Below are 12,453 nucleotides of genomic sequence, written 5' to 3'. Positions count from 1 at the left end.
AATTTTCACTCTAGGGTTCTTGTTCTTTCTTTTCTTTCTTTGTTCCTCTTTGGCTGGCCATATGAATGAGAAATGGGCTGATTTTATGCTAATTTATAAGGAAAATAATAAAGAATTAAAAGCTTGACACTTGTCACTTTACCATTGCTCCATTTTTAAATTCTTAACTATTTATCTTTCTTTCTCCACCACATAAAATCCTTCAATTATCCATGATAATATTGGGTAAAATCCATGTGCTGGACAAGTGTTGGGTGTGTAAAATTATAATTTTGCCCCTAAGGTGGCAAAATGACTATTTTATCCCTATGCTCGAAAAAATGTCGAAATTAAAATTTTTCACTTCCCAAACTCAAATTATGTTCTAAATAGTCAATGTTGATCAAAAATTTCTTCTGACATTCCAATTTTAACCTTGGGTGGCAAAATGAACATTTTGCCCCTAGATCATGAAAATTCCAATTTGACTCCAAATCGGTCCTCGAACTCCGAATCACCATTTTAAGTCATTCTGGGATTTTAAAATTCTCAATTTCATCTTAAAATCTCTATTTGGACTGGTTCGAGGCTTAATTCAACTTAATTGTATCATTTGGTACATTGTCGTCCTTTAATGATTTTTCGAGGCTTTCCAAGTATGCAAGCATTCTATCAATCACATGAATGACATGGCTAATCTTTTATAAAGTCAGGCTTGACACTACCTCTTTCACTATATGGCTCATAACACATCCTAAATTGACTTATGCACTTAGGAATGAGCGATGCAAGAATTGTTGGAAATATTAATATAAGGGTCTAGGTTAAAAGTTAAGTGTTCAAACAAAGAAAAGATGTCATTAGGCTCAAAGCAGGAAACTAAGGATAATTTATGTAAAGGAAGGCTACAAAAGGCTCACTCGGTCCAAAAATGGCCTAAATCATCTCCTCAACTAAGTATAGCATAGAATTTTGCCTCGAGAGAGAATCAAACAAATTCTAGAACTTAATACATAATTCAAAATTTTCACATAAATCTTCTCTAAATAAGTACAATGAATCTAAGCAAAAGACATGGTGCTCAAAATATAGAAATTTCAACCTAACAGTAAAGCTTCGCATGAGAATTTCCGTAACACTCAAACAATATTCACATGTTTCGAAGAATCAAGATAGAAATATAACTGAGTTCTCATCATTGGATAGGTAAATTAAACAAAACTGGCACAATAAAATCTAGTTCAAATTCAAATGTACATGCATAAAAAAATTTAACAAAAATAAACTAACCTAAACTACCACTAACTCTAATAACAATAAAACCCTCCCCAAAACTTAAATTGTACATTGTCCTCAGTGTGAAAAGCTAAAAAGAATAAAGAAAAGAAACTCCACTATCAATGGTGATAGTGCATTGAAAGCTTTAATTTTCATCTTCCTTATCTTCATGCTTTCTAAACATGCAAATTCAACAAACAAGCTATGAAGAGGTTAGAACTACTTATTTAAATAGAAAAACAAAAACTAACTAAAATAACAACTAAATATAAAAAAATATAGCTTGGGTTGCCTCCCAAGAAGCGCTTCTCTATAGTCACTAGCATATCCATTTCCAAAAATGTCAACTTCAAGTAGTCTTCAGCGTAGCAAGCTCAATAAGCCATCTATAATACCGAAATAACCGACAACCAAGTTTAGGATCGTCTCCTCTTACGGTTAATCAAATCATGCTCACCATCATGTGGGGAATACACAAAGCTAATTTCAGTGTTCTACTCTCATATAGGAGCCAATTACTAATTGGCACCATCCCTGGACACCACGTGTCTTAAAAATCGATTCTACTTAGCCAAAGTTCATATTCTAGTATCATGCCTCTATGCCATGTCTCATTACCAAAATTTTTACTCATATATACGTACTCGAAATCCCAAAGCATCATTTCTTTTCTAAGTAGATCTCTATGAATTTTGTGGTGTATTTCTACTCCCTCACTAAGGGTAATATCAATTAACTAAACCATATCATCATTGCTCTCTAAGCATCTAAAGCACAATTCAACCTTTGCCTAGCCTTATCAAGTACTTTACCTTGATAATCACTCAAAACAAAATGAAACATCTAAGGGAAGCACTTTTCACAATTTTATGCTCTACATAATGGCAAGATAATCATTGACTCAAACCAACATTTTCAAGCATTTTTATACTTGCAGCATATCTTTATATTATGTGACATATTAGTCACGAGCCATAACATCACTATATACTCATTAGCTCCTTAAGCTTTAATGTTTTCACATTGTGACAAATCTCTTGAACTATCTCACCAGGGTGTTCACAAAGTGGATTCAAGTCCATAACTTATAGTCCAATACCTAAAGCAGTGAACATAAACTCATCGTTAAAGTTCAATGTTGTATCATGTTACCAAAAACATAATCTTATAGCTACAACAATGCAATTCTAAGGTTCCACCCTTAGCTACCAATCATAGCTCCCTTTACGAGCATATACTATACAATATTGATTGCTCACAAACCACTCATGGCCATCCAAATTTGGTTTCTTGCAGCAAGTCAAACTAGTATATTATTCTCACACTTTTCCATACATTCCTAAAACACTTAAACTCATTCTTTAACAGAATTTCATTGAGGACTTAAACAATCAAAGGCTTAACTTCAAAGTCACTCATAACTTTAACAATTCAATGTATGCTCAATAGCGTTTCAGCTCATTGGCCTCAATGGACATTATTATCAAATTTCCCAAGGTGTCCTTGTCCTTAATTCGGACCACACAAAACTAACTTAGTATATTGGCATCGATTATCCTTAAGCTTTTTATGCTCATCATAACAACATCCATATTTCCCCCATCATTCATCTTACTAACCTTATTAGTGTATATGTGGCTTTTCGGCCTTTCATAATACACTCCACATATATGCTAGGGCATTCTCAATCTCATACCAAGCCTATAGTCATGTAACCACCAATTAGGCTAAATCCTTCTATGGGATATCTCCTTCCATTTGATGCATGTGAATTATAAAATGTACAACTTCAAGAACATGCCTACATATTGAGAAGCTTCATATATTTCATGATCATGAAAACCACAATTTGCAAAACTTGTTTTCTATCACAAGTACACAATCAGAGCATTAATTCGGACATATCTATTCCACATTTTGTGGTATGCCAAAATCATCCTTTGGGCATACCTTTATCATAACATGTAGTGCAAACTTGGTTAAGCAATGGTCTCCAAATAAGTCTTAGGTACATAAATATCAAAGTGTACGTCACTTAGCATTGAGATCTTAACTTGACTCATCAACCCTTAACCAATTACATTTGTAAGGTGGACAATTTACTTAATTATTGCATCTCACCTTTGCAGTCATAAGATCAAAATTTCCTAAACTTAGGATGCAGAAGCTCCCTTTTACAACTTATCCAAAAATCAACATTTTCTAAGTCCTTTACCTTTGGAGAAATCACATTCAAGACTACTCATTTATATCATAGGTTGCGTACTAAACCAAACAGATTATTGTTATTATTTTTTATTGATCTTTAAAGTAATTTGTATGCCAAGCTTAATACAGAACTCTAATATAAGGTTTAGACCAAAATTAACATTTCTAAATCATTTGACTTTAAACTACCAAATCCACAACTAGTCCTTTAATTCATTAGCTTCATGCTAATCATAGCAAAATTTAAGCTCATCCTTAGCGCAGATTTCTTGACTAGCCTTTTACTTCATGACCACACATAAATTATAACAAACACATATGTTCACGTTAGGTTGCTATAAACCATAATGGGTTAAGTCAAATCTTGGGAATTCATAGCCACCAAATTGAAATCCAATGTCACGACCCAAAATCTAACCATGATCAGCGCATGGGCCCAATGGACAGAGCTCACTAAGCCCAAGCAAGCCTATCTATATGACCTGTTCATCATTTCCATCAAAAGTTGCTAAGGTTATATTTCATAATTCCAATTCAAAATAATGCTAACCATTGCCATCTCATAATGGCATTACCAACCAAAATATACATACATTGTCTAAAACATATATCTTAATAATTTACATCGAGTTTGTTTATACACAACAAAGGGGTACTCGACTTCCAGCAGAGCGACCCTGGTGAAAAAAAAGCTATTGAATGCTGAGATACCTATCAAGGAGACAAATCTACGAGGACACCTAGGCTTAGTTACCGACTGCCTGCTGATCTGAAAATATGAAGTTGAAAACAGTGAGTATAAACCCAGTGAGTGAACAAAGGAAACGAACAAGCAATCGATAAGAAAAGTTAAGAAATCATAATGCACTTAGTTCCAAAAATAATGCAATTTAGTTTAATTCTTATTAAAACCCCTCATTTCAAACTTAATTAATTAATTCCTTGATGTTGAAAGTCCATGATCAACTATGGTGCTAAAGAAGTGGAAAATAGGGCAACAACCAAACAAGGAAGCAAGCAAGACAGAATGTTTCTCACTGCAGTGAGAATAAATCTTGCTGCAGCGAGAAGCTCCAGCAAATTTCTAGCTACAGTGAGAACCAAGCTAGTGTAACCCCCCAAACCTGAGAGTTTTTCACTGTAGCGTGAATGATTCTTGTTGTAGCAAGAAACAGGACACCAAGAAAAGTTTTCATTATCTCAAGAAAAGGCCATTTAGCTGTAATGACAATTCAACTTGAGAATACTTAGCAATTTCCAAGGTTTAACATGCAAGATTTCACATGCATTACAACCTTATACCATATTCATGAACTTTTTATTGCATAAATATATATATTACTTTATAGGGTAGCTAGGTCTTACGAGAATTTCCAGCATAAAAATATATATATATTACATATATAAACACTAATAGCACCACCATCTCACCCAGCTCATGTGCAACCCCCAAATCACGCACATAGCTGAAGTCATCGTGTGCATCCCCCACATCGTGCACAGCTAATACCACCATGTCCATCCCCCACATCACACATAGGCAATATCATCATCCACACTCCCGCACCCATCATCATCGACATGTGCTCCCCCATATCTCACACAGGCTTGATTAGAATTACAAACAATATTACTATCAATACATATCATATATATTTAGATATATATATCAACATAACACAAGGCACATGACTTCATCACAGTCGCATTCCACAATGCCAAACGTTTCATTAAAAGCTTGCTTCCATGCATATTTTAGAGAAAAATAATTAAAATATTTCAATGGATTACATCAAACACATATGCCCTAATCCCAAACCATTTTAATGCAAGTTCACTCACCAGTATTCATTAAATCTTTACTCAACTTCAACTTCCTTTAATGGTCCAAATGGGGCGGTGGGGCTTCGTTGGAACCTATCATCACATTAGCACCACAATTAACTCAATTCACATAACAATAAATTATAAAAGCTACCTCCTAACTAGCTTCCAATTGCCATTAAGTGGATATCCATTTTCACTATCCTAATCACTCTAAAATGAATGAACAACCTCAACTACAAAACACTCACAAGTCTAATCACTAGTCATTCTCAACACTTAAAAATCAACTCTAATTTACTACTCACCTTAGTAGCTTTGTAATTGAAATCTTTCCAAAAATTTTCAAGCTATTATAGAAGCTCCCTCTTTCTCTCTCTAAACACCTAGCTAGTGAGAAGAAGTATGAAAGAATGACTTTTCAAGGGTTTTAAAGTGAGAGAGTTAAAGAGCACAAAGGTTTTATGAAAGGGTGCACAAAAGTATGAAAATTGGAGTTAGCTTGAGAGAAGTTATGGAGGTTTCAAAACAAGCTTCAATGGAGGATGAAAGAAACATGAGATGGGAGGAAGAAGAAGAAGCTACTGGAGAAATGAAGAAGCTGTTGGAAAAATAATATTTATAGCTAAAGCTTATCCAATCTCCACTAAAATTACGAAAATGCCCTTAACAAGTTGGCTTGTTCTCCTCCAATCCTTAGTGCAATCTTTTTACTCTTTTGACACTAGGACAAGGTCCATAATATTCTAGAAATACTCGGGTTCACAAAAACTTAAAAATTTGACATAAGATGAAAAATGACCATTTTACCCTTACCTTGGAAATCATCCTTTTTTTTATTTTCTACGTCATTTTACCCTTATTTTCATCATTCATTTATGCCTTAGGCCTACTTAGGCCTTAATATTGTTTGAAAGCCTACTTCTAGGGGCTCACTAAAGAAATGATGAAATTACCCCTAGCTTGTGTTATCGTGTCTACACTTAGTTATGGGCCTATAGGGGTCGAAGTCTCGCATCCAAACTAGCTCCATCTAAGCTACTATACACATATTCAACACATACATGCATATAAAATATTTCAGAAGCCCAACACCGTTTATATATGTGCATGGCATGCTCAATAATCTATCACCATGTAGAAACAATAGCTAGCCAACTTGTACAAAGTTGAACAATAAGGTCGATTGACCATAGACTCACATACAAAAAATGGCCAAGCACAATTAACACAATGCATTTACCTTCATGCACATGAGTATTGGTTTTGTGAAACCTCGACCTTCATGGACGTGTAGCGGAGGCAAACACGATGACATGGCTTAAGGGTAGTTTCATTATTTTTTTGGGTGAGCTTCTAGAAGTGGGTTTTCCTAACATTATTAAGGTCTAAATAGGCCTAAGAAATAAATTAATGACATATATAATAATGAAATAAATGAAGAAAATAGAAATAATCACAATTTTCATTATAAGGGTAAAATGGTCATTTTTCATATCGAGTCTAAATTTTTAATTTTTCATGAACTCGAGTACTTCTAGACTATCATGGATTTTATCTCAATATCAAAAGAGTAAAAAGTTGAACCAAAGGAAAGAAAAAAGGCAAAGTCAACTATTGAATGGCATTTTTGTAAATAAATGGAACTTCAATCAACTTTAAGTATAAATATCTAATTTCCAATAGCTTTTTCTTTTTCTTCTTCCCACCCTTCTCTCCATCTCATTTTTTTCGTCTTCCATGGAAGCCTCCATTGAAACCTTTATAACTTTCCCAAATTAACTCCATTTCTCATGCTTCTATACACCTTGCCATAGGGTTTTTCATACTCTTTTACTTCTACACCTCAAGAACTCTCAAAAGTCTTTCCTCAATACACTTTCTCACTAGCTGGACATTTTAGAGAGAGAGAGAGAGAAACTTTTCATAAAAGCTTGATAAATTCTTGCAAACGAATTCAAATTACAAATCCACCAAGTTGAGTAATGAATTAAGTTTGATTTTTAAGTTGTTGATAATGGTTAATAATTAGATTGTGAGTGTTTTATTGTTGAGGTTGTTTATATATTTTTAGTGTGATTAGAGTAGTGTAAATAAATAGCCATTTAATGGTAATTAGAAACTAGTTAAGAATAACTAGTAGGACTTGATTTAGAACATGGCTTTTAGAATTTTATTAATGCCAATTTGGGTTAGTGTGATGCTATTGTGTGTGATAGGTTCCAACGAGTCTCCACATCTTAGACAAAGTTAGAGTCGATCAAAACATCAACAAAAACTGTGAGTGAACTTGCATTCTAAAATGTTTTAGGAATTTCATACGTGTTTAATGAATTGTTTGAAAATTTGATTTGTTTTTGCTCAAAATTATACTTGAGGAACAAGCCCTTGATGAAATGTTCTTATATTATGAAATGAGCCGTATGATTAGTTCATGTGTTTCCACAGTATGTCGATAAGTATGTTATGCATTAAATGCTACTATGGTGGGATAATGATGACCCAGCTATGTGCGGTGTTGGAGTGTACATGACCTGATGATGACCCAGCCATGTGCGGTTTGGGAGTGCACATGAGCTGATGATGACCTAGATATGTGTGGTGTGGGAGTGCACATGAGCTGATGATGACCCAGCTATGTGCAGTGTGGGAATGCACATGAGCTAAGGAGGAGTTAAGGGTGATGCTTGTCACAACCCAAATTTTGGGCCATGATCGGCGCAAGGGCCCAATAAACGTAGTCTATTAAGCCTAAGCAAGCCTATCGATTTATCTTACTCATCATTCCATCAAATATTGCTAAGTCACAAATTATAACTTTAAACCAAAATAGTAATAGACATTTCCAACTCGTATTGGCATTACTCATTTAAAATATACATACATTGTCTACAGCATGTATCTTACTAATTTACATCAAGTTTGTCTGTACATTTCAAAAAGAAGACTCGATTTCCAGCGGAGGGACTTGGATGAATGTACAGCTACTGAATGCCAAGACACCTACCAAAATATGGGTATAAGTTTACAAGGACACCTCATCTCATCCTAGTTACCAGCTGCCTCGTGATCTAAAAACATGAAGTTGAAAACGGTGAGTATAAACCCAGTGAGTGAACAAGAAAGGGAACAAGCATACCATAAGGAATCTTTAATGAAATCATGATGCATTCTTTTTCAAAACAATGCAATTTGTTTCTATTCTTATTAAAAACCCCTCATCAACCCTTAAATGATTAATCATTTGAAAATCATTAACCCATACATAACGAACCATTTGAAGAATGAAAGCTTCAATATTACATAAGTAAGTCAAATACGACAACGAATCTTCGCTGTAGCAGGTTTGAAACCCAAAAATAGAAGGTTTCTCGCTGCAGCGAAATTTCGCTGATGAAACAGAGAGTTTTTTGCTACAGCGAGATTCTTTTTCGCTGCAACAAGAAGCTACAGTGACTATCTCGCTGTAGCAAAATTCATTCTCACTGCAGCTAGAACCAATTCTGGTGAAGGTTCTCAAACCAGAGAGTTTCTCGCTGTAGCGAAATACAGGGCACCAAACGAAAATTTCCCTTTCTGCCAAAGAAAACCACCTTGCTTGAAATGTTCAAAACCAATAAGAAATACATAACAATTTCCCAAAGTTTAACATACCGAATTTCACATACATTACGTCCATATACATAACTCATAAATGTATTATAACACACATGTTTACGTATGTATACATATACATATACCCATCACCATCATGCACACCATCCCATCATCATCATCACCAGCTCATGCGCACTCCCTACTCGCACATAATCGGGTCATCCTGGGCTTATGTGCACTCCCTACTCGCACATAGCTGAGTCAATATAATTACACAACATTATATTCAAGCATATATGTATATCAACATAATGCAGCCACATAGAAATCCATAATAACCACATATCATAACATAAACCATTTCACAAGAGCTTGTTCCCAAGGCATTCATTTTTAGAAAAGTTGTATAAATCATTCAAACACTTTGTTCAAAACAGTCATATTCCCAAAACAATTTTGATAGGCAGTCCACTCACCAATTGATTGTAGAGCCTTTAGATGACTCCAATTCCTCTAATTGTCCAAATGAGATGATGGGGCTTCCTTAGAACCTAGGATCACATTAGCATAAGCAATAGGTCAATTTTACACACTATGAACCCTAAAAGCTATCTTTTAGCTAGTTTTCAATTGCCACATTAAATGGCCACCTATGTTCACTATCTTAATCACTAAAAGTAATGAACATACTCAACAATAAACAGCTCATAAATCCCAATTACTAGCCATTTTTTGTAGCTAAAAACCAAGCTTAATTCATCACTTACCCTACGGCTCCTTTGTAGTCAAATTCTCTCCCAATAACTTCCAAATAAATGGTGTAATTCTCTTTTTCTCTCTCTAAAATGTCAAACTAGTGAGAGAAAGTATGAAAATCAGATTTTTGAAGGGTTTTAAAGTGAGAGGATGAAAGAGCACAAGGTTTTATGGAAGGGTGCACCAAAAGCATGGAAATTAGAGCTAGAGAGAGAAAGTTATGGAAGCTTGAAGAAAACTCCCATGGAGGAATTGAAGAAACGTGAGAGAGGAAAAGAAGAAGAAGACAAGCTATTGGAAAATCTCTAGAAGTAGCTGGAAATTCAAGGTATTTATAGGCCAATCTTATCCCTTCCACTTAAAATTACCAAATTGCCCCTCCACTAATTAACTTACTATCCTCCAATCTTTTATGCAATCTTTTTGCTCTTTTAACACTGGGACAAGATCCATAATGGTCTAAACATACTCGGGTTCATAAAAACATAAAATTTTAACCCGAGGTGAAAAATGACCATTTTGCCCCTATTATGAAAATTGTTGAAACTTTCAGTTTTCTTCGTGTTTTCATCAGTACACATCATTTATGCAGTCTTATACTTATTTAGACCTTAAAATATCATAAAACTTTCTTTTGGTAGCTTATTAGAGAAAATAACAAAACTACTCCTGGCTCGTATTATTACATCTATGCTTAGCTACAAGCCTATAGAGGTTGGGGTCTCACAATGCCAATGGTCGTATGTATGCTTATATATGTTATATATTGAGAGGTTATTGAAAATATATTATGATTGCATTGATTATTGAATGTTAAAGCTTAATAAATGCTTTGCAATTGATTGTCACTACAGCAAAAATGGATTTTCGTTGTGACAAGAATTCTTTTAATTTCATTGCTCTATTTCTCGCAGCAGCGAAATTCATTCTCGCTGCAGCAAGAAACTCTTGGGTACTAGGGGCTTGACTAGCCTAAATTTTCACTGTGGCAAACATGCATTCTCGCCATAGTGAGAAACTCTCGGGTGGTTAGGTAAAATGCCAGCCCAAGTTTTTGCTGCAGCGAAATTCAATCTCACTATGACGAGAAACTCCCGGGTGGTTAATTCAATTTGTTGCCCTGAATTTCATTGTAGTGAAAATTCATTCTCGCTGTAGCAAGAAACTCTCGGGAGGTTCAAAAAAATTTCTTTGTCTGAATTTCGCTACAACGAGAATGCCTTTCCGCTGTAGCGGAAACCCTTTGTTATGTTGTTATGCTCATCTTGCTTGGATTCTGCTGTGGTTCTCACTCTTTTCAACTTCCTGGTTGATCTTGGATCCTTCAACACTAAAGAATTAAATATTCAAAGTTTAAATGAGGGGTTTTAACAAGAATTAAAACTAAATTGCATTGCTTTTATTATAAGTGTATCATGTTTTTTTTTTTAATTTTCCTTATCATTTGCTTGTTACCTTCTTATGTTCACTCAATGGGTTTATACTCACTCTTGTAAACTTCATGTTTTCAGACTCAGAGGCAATTAGGATCTAGACCAAGGCATTCACCTGCATTCACCCTTTGTTAGGTATTTTGGCATTCAGTAGCCGTACCCTCACCTAAGGTCACTCTACTGGTCATCTGGAGTCTTTTGTATGTGTATGTATATACTCAATGTAAATCGTTGAGATTTAGGTTACAAACCATAGATGTATATTTGGATTGATGACGCCATTATGAGATGGCAATGAATAACCATATATTGGGCTAATAAAAATATAAATATTTGGGTGCCATGTATATTGTTGAGATACGCATACTTGAGAATTAAGATTTGTGGTTTAAGAATGGTGACGTAATGAAATGATGAACAGGATTTCATAAAGAGGCTTGCTTGGGCTTAACGGGTTGTGCCCATTGGGCCCATGTGCCAGTCATAGCCCAAAAATTTAGCTATGACAAGTTTACACCTCCCTCAATACTCAGATTTATAAACCTCAAGTGAATCACAACAATCGTTATTCATTCTAGTAAAAGGGCACTTCTTATTGCCAATATCGTACGTGTGAGACCTTGTCAAGCTCGATTAAAAGACGGTATTGTACCGAGTGCTACAACTAAGTTAAATCGAGCCTTGACCTAGTTCAAATAGAAATTCTTAGAGGAATTTGAAAATTCTAAAACCCACAGAATGGCTTAGAATAGTGATTCAGAGTTTAAGGTCCAGTTTGGAGTCCATCAGAAAAATTGATCGATTAGGGACAAAACGATCATTTTACCATTTGATAATGAAATGGAGATTTTTAGCCAAGATTTGATCACATTTGACCAAGAATAATTATATGAAATATAATTATGATTATTGGAGTATAAAATGATGTTTAGTAGTGAAAAATTATGATTCTCGGTATTTTTGGAGCACAAGGGCAAAATGGTAATTTTGCCACTAGAGGACTAAACGAGAATTTTTATAAGACAATTTTTGCCCCATTTGGTTAATATTGATCAATATTAGTGTTATTTGAGGTTGAAAAGTAAAAATAATGTGATTTCGGTACATTTCGGAGTATAAGGGTAAAATCATAATTTTTTCACCTCGAGGGCAAATCGGTAAATTTTTCACCCCAGCACTTGTCAAGGCCAAGGGATTTTAATTGTGGTAGGATTGGATAAATACCAGAATATTTGTGGTAGAAAATTAAGAAGAAAAAGTCAAAAAGTTAAAAAATTAGGCTAATAAGCATGTGACACATGGCATGCTTGATTATTTTATTATTTTCTATAGAAATCAGCCCATTAAATCCCCAATTCCCTCACCATATTCGGCCTAG

This window comes from Theobroma cacao, chromosome 7 (genome assembly GCF_000208745.1).
Source record: "Theobroma cacao cultivar B97-61/B2 chromosome 7, Criollo_cocoa_genome_V2, whole genome shotgun sequence".
NCBI classification, from domain to species: Eukaryota; Viridiplantae; Streptophyta; class Magnoliopsida; order Malvales; family Malvaceae; genus Theobroma; species Theobroma cacao.
This window is presented reverse-complemented; position numbering follows the sequence as displayed.